Raw genomic sequence first — 5,863 nt, 5'->3', positions numbered from 1 at the left:
CCCGACCGGCGCCGCCCCGGCCGCCCCCGACCGGTGCCGCCCCCGCCGGATCCGCCCCTCGCCGGCGCGCCCTACTCCACTCCGCGCCGTCCGCCGCCGCCGTACACCCACCACCGCGCCACCCCGGCCAGATCCGGCCGCCGGAAGTCTGTATCTGGCGCCCCCCTCGCCGGCCCCCTCCTCTCCGGCGATCCTCATCGTCCGTGCCCGCTCCCCGAGCCGATCCCTAAAATATTTACATTATCATGCCATGTTCATCGCATCATATCTCCATGTATACTGCTCCGTTTCATGCGTGTAATATGTCAAATTGTTCGCCATGAGATGCTCTACATTTCATTCCATTGCGTCATGTTCATTCGAGATCATCTTGATGCCTGAATCATCGTTGCAAGAGTGCTATATGATGTTAATCTGCTGAAACTGTTATATCTTGGTGATTTGTCATTTTTGTTGCATTTGATGTGTGCATCCTATGAGGATGAGCTCTACATGTGTTTTGAACTACATCATGCCATCTTTACAAGGGTGCCATCCATGTATTTTTGTGAGTCTTTTAGTGAGTGCATCAAGCTTGTTAAGTAGGGTACTTGCTGTTGCTGTTTTGCTAGGCTGTTTCTGTTATATTTCGTTGCTATGTAAACCTGCTGCTACAAGTCATTCTATGCATAATCTGGAGATGTTCACTAAGGATGTTTTTTTATACATGTCATGCTCTACCCATCCATGCCCCTGGTTGCATTTATAGCTTGTTGTAGCTTGTTGTAATTTTGCTCTCAAATTGCTAAATAATGTTGCTGTCATGCTTTTAACATTAAGTTCAGTTTTGCCATGAGATTTACTAGTGATCCATGCACCCTATGAACTTTATCTTGCCATGCTTAGCTTCATAAACATGTCTTCATAAACATGCCATGTAATGTTCTATGGTGAGTGGTACAAGCTCACCAACATGCCTACATATCGCTGTTCCTGCCATATATGAATCTGTCATATAATTTGCCATGTTTACATGCGTGCCATCATATCTTCTGTTCCTTTTTGGCCCATGGTCAGTAAAGGACTTTTGTTCCATCCATTTAGTAATAGCATGTCATGCCTTTGTTTGCCCTGATAAGTTCCTGTAGCATGTTGTTTGATAGCTCTGAACATTGCAACCTGATGTTATTTCTGCAAAGTCTGAAACTGATATTATTTGCAAGCTTGCCATGTCTTTTGGAGCATGTTCCTGTGATTTCTGGAGATAGCTCATTGTTCATGTTTTTTTATGCTTTACCCGTACATCATGTCCATGCCTTTTGTTTTCATATTGAGGTGCTGTAGCATGTTGTTTTGATGCTTGTAATATGCCTAGTTGTTGTTTTGTACAGCTTGTCCTTTAAACTTGTTTCATGCGTGTGTGTTGAACCGTTGCTCAGTTTTGAGTGTGCTCTATATGAAATTTGCCTAGTTTTGCATGTAGCTTCATATTCTCATGTTGCATCCTTGTTTTGAGGTGTTTTGCTTGATGTTTGTTTGCATTTTGCACCAATGCCATGTTTAACTTGTTTTGCTCATATCTTCTAGGTTGTAGCTCCGAATTAAATGAACTTTATATGTAACTTGACTAGAATCTCGTGTAGATCATCTTGGTGCATGTTAACAACTTGAACATAAGGTTTATTCAGATCTGGAGCAATTTGGAAATTTTCATATGAGGACTTACCGAAATTGTTATATGTTGCTTCCGGCCTCATTTATACATGCTTTGATGTGTTGCTCGTGTATGCATCATCTCTTGCCATGAGTAGCTTCATGTAGCCTTGTCATGCATCATGCTTGGTTGAGCATCTTGCCTTGTTCATGTGTGGTGTGTTTCCATGTTGTGTGCTTCTCTCGATAGTTCCCGTTTCGTTGAGATCGTGAGGATTCGTTCGTCTACACTTGGGTCGTCTTCGTGGCTTATCTTCTTCATGGATTCGTTCTTCTTCCTAGCGGTGTTTCAGGCAAGATGACCGATACCCTGGATCTCACTACTATCATTGCTATGCTAGTTGCTTCGTTCTATCGATATGTCGCGCTACCTATCATTTACTGTTCAAGCCTCCCAAATTGCCATGAACCTCTAACCTTACCTCTAACCTTTGACACCCTTCCTACCAAACCGTTGTTTGGCTATGTTATCGCTTTTGCTCAGCCCCTCTTATAGCGCTGTTAGTTGCAGGTGAAGTTGAAGATTGCTCCATGGTGGACAGGATTATGTTGGGATATATTTAATTAATGCATCTATATACTTGGTAAAGGGTGGAAGACTCGGCCTTATGCCTGGTGTTTTGTTCCACTCTTGCCGCCCTAGTTTCCGTCATACCGGTGTTATGTTCCCGGATTTTTCACTACACCACAACACTACATCCCTAACAGCTAGGTTGGTCGGGAATACAAGTTCCTCCAACAAACAGTCGGTCGGGAAAGAGTATTGCCGGCCGACACCGTCTGTCGGGGAAAGTCCAGACGGGAAAACCCTTTCCTGGCCGACATGTCTTTCCCGACCGACTGTTTGTCGGCTATGGTGTATCTTTCCCGACCAACAGCCTGTTGGGGTTGGCATGGACCTTTCCCGACCAACAGTCTGTTGGGTTTGCCATGGGCCTTTCCCGACCGACTATCAGACAGGGTAATCTTTCCCGACCAACAATCGGATAGTGCAACCAAGAGATCTCCCGACCGACTATCTGATAGTTTCTTCTTTCCTGACCAACATTCTATGGGGCCAAGCATTAGCCTTTCCTGTCTGGTTGTGTGACAAGGTCTGTTTTGCCGACCAACATCTGTTAGCCCTCCCATAGCTGGATTTCATGTTACCAACAGAATGTCCATCAAGTTACATATTCGTAACTAACAATAACATGCATCATCCAACAATATTGAACCAGAACCAAACAATAGTCACACACGTTCATTAATTTTCACATATAAATAGTTCATTTGTTATGAACCAATGACCAGCTAAGTTTCCTATAAATAAACTAATGTAACTAATTAAATAGAGGAAACATGATAGTTCATCACTTTGTTTTCTGCAAAACATCATCTACCTTGGCTCCTTGTAGTGGGCAGCTACTACCCATCCTCGCAGGTTTCCAGCAAGATTGTTTCATCGTTCTCGCACTTGACATGAAAGCCTTCATTGTTCATCCCATTGGAGAACATTCTCCAGCTTGAACATCTGCAAGTCAAAATACCCAATAAATATTCCGCACCAGCTACAGAATATTATATTCTCTAAGCTGTCTTCAACATCATTTCATCCCAAAGCAAGTGAAGAGAATTCATTACCACTTAGACAGGAAAAGGGTACCCTTCTTGAAATTTTAGAAGGGCGCGTACCTTAGCTCACCTCTTCTGTGTTTCCTATATCCTGAGATAAAATGTATCCTGGTCTATGTGCCCATGGGGGATAACTACCTACATGCCATTCCTACATAAATGAAAGGAGTAAGAAATCAGATGGTTAAGAAAAAGTAACACATGGTTAAGAACAGGTAGCAGCGAAAGCATTTGCTAAGCATCTGCAATATGATAAAGGATATTTCAATTAGCATCATGAGGCTTGCAGACTACAGAAACCAACTACCATTGCAAACATCAGCACACAAGCAGCAGAAAAAAACATTACAAGCATAACTACACCAGTATAGAACAGAGCTCACTGGAATATAAGTAAAACTTAGAAGTTGGCATACACAGAAATAAATCTAAAAAGGGGAGAGAAATCACACAGGAAGAAGTGAATATGTTCAAGAGACCCTAGAGAGAGAGAGAGAGAGAGAAAGAGAGAGAGTTCACCTTTTCTGATTCACAAATACACAACACTCAGTTTTTTTGCTGTATCGCTTGCTTTGTGAACTAATAATCCATCTATATCTTTCATAGGAACTAAAGATATCATTTCTGTTGGGGTTTGCTACTACATATTGTGTTGCCAATGAAGGCCATTTGTATTTGGCATTTTCTTATATGAACATGACAACAAAACTATCGCTAGCAGAATAGAAACTTGAGTAAATTCTCATTTCAGAGATATGGAAGTGATCATGTTCAGTGGTTCGAATTTTTAGTAAAAAAGTGTGAAGAATAGTTCTGAAGTTGTTTCCATATTCATTTGCGGTGATGTACACCCATAATTCAGCAAACAGCATAGCAAGGTTGACAAGCAGCACATCAGCAAGATCTAACATAGTTTCACATCATTTCATTTTTCAGCTAGATATGATGCACACTACAAAGCCAGAACCTAGAAGCTGCACATGGATTACAAAGTTGTTGTTATTTAGTGCACCAGTTGTTATAGTGGAGTTTCAGTACAATAAATATCAAAATTACATAGTTATAGAAGTGTATTAATTAGACATGCATAATAATACAAGTCCTTTAATTGGAAGCACTCCAACGCTCACATGTAAACAAAGAAGCTTTAAAATCGACAATTAGTACTTCTGATCACATTAGATGAGAGAGAGAGAGAGAGAGAGAGAGAGAGTAGTGCAGTTTTTATTTTGTCGCAAAGATGCATGTGCGAGTGTACTTGTCTAGGAAATTAATTTAAAAAATGATATAGTTCTTTTGATAACCTTCTACGCCACAAATTAACCCTTGGGGTGCTCACTCTTTATCTCGATGGCAGCCTTCTTCACAACCTTGATATAGTGTTCCCTTATTCATGAGTTAAGCTAGCACCACCTGCTCATTGGAACACATATACTCATCATGGTGTTCCTTTGTGATATAGAAAAAAAAGTGGGGATATTGCTCAGATTCAGAAGGCATTGTATATATATTTTGACTTATTATGATTTATCATACTTTCTTACATGGAAACAATATATATGCGCATAGTATAAGTTATATGTACAAAGCATAGTGAAAAGGTTCAAATAGCATCAGACTGTTATAACCAATATGCATGATTAAAGAAGCTTACGTTCGCCTATTTTTCTCATATAATTTTCAAATTCATCAATAAAAGCTACAGAAAAGCTAACCTTGCCTGACCAAATACTGGTCAAATTTGGAAATTGTTCTGTCCATCCCATCCTCTCCTTGCTTTGGATGCCTCGTAACTATGCTCATACACATGCTAATAAATTAGCTCAAGTTAACCTATATTTTTTAAAGAACGAAGAGAACCATGCAACTAAGTGCTGCAAATACAGTACATACAAATGTTTTTCTTCATAAATAGTGGCATATTATTGCTATTACCATTATCTTTTCTGAGAAGCACGACAAAGACATAAAATTTTACCGTATAACTTATTAACCTTACTGAGCATCATAATATGACCAACTGTGAGATTAATTATCTAATGCTATATATGTTTACCACATGTTTCAGATGCGTGAATCATTCGTCTTGACAGTTCTCAACACACGTCTGTAGGGAATGTAGTGTCATGGTATAGTGTTTGTGTTCCTTACACGGTTGGGTGATTTATGGGACCCCTTGACAGTTCGCTTTGAATAAAACTCCTCCAGCAAGGCCCAACCTTGGTTTTACCATTTGCCTCACCTAGCCATTTTTTTTCTTGGGTTTCCGAAGCCCGAGGGTCATCTTTATTTACCCCCCCCCGGGGGCCTGTTCTCCTCCGAGTGCTGGTCCAAACCGAGGGATGTCCGGTGCCCCCTGGGCAACCAGGGTCTATGCCAACCCGTCGTCTTGCTCATCCGGTGTGCCCTGATAACAAGATATGTGTAGCTCCTATCGGGATTTGTCGGCACATCCAGGCGGCTTTGCTGGTCTTGTGTTACCATTGTTGAAATGTCTTTTAAACCGGGATTCTGAGTCTGATCAGGTCTTCCTGGGAGAAGGTATATCCTTCATTGA

The 5,863-nt window shown here is 41.2% G+C and overlaps 1 long non-coding RNA gene across 1 annotated transcript; it reads right to left on the bottom strand.

Moving 5' to 3' along the window:
* Nucleotides 1–2,934: 2,934 nt before the first annotated feature.
* Nucleotides 2,935–5,364, bottom strand: LOC119324680. Its single transcript, XR_005157073.1, has 4 exons — nt 5,022–5,364; nt 4,611–4,719; nt 3,367–3,457; nt 2,935–3,205 (listed from the first exon to the last, which is right to left on the bottom strand). It is a non-coding gene; the product is annotated as an uncharacterized LOC119324680 (long non-coding RNA).
* Between the last annotated feature and the right edge of the window lie 499 nt (nt 5,365–5,863).

Source organism: Triticum dicoccoides, chromosome 6B, assembly GCF_002162155.2.
Source record: "Triticum dicoccoides isolate Atlit2015 ecotype Zavitan chromosome 6B, WEW_v2.0, whole genome shotgun sequence".
NCBI classification, from domain to species: Eukaryota; Viridiplantae; Streptophyta; class Magnoliopsida; order Poales; family Poaceae; genus Triticum; species Triticum dicoccoides.
This window is presented reverse-complemented; position numbering and strand designations above follow the sequence as displayed.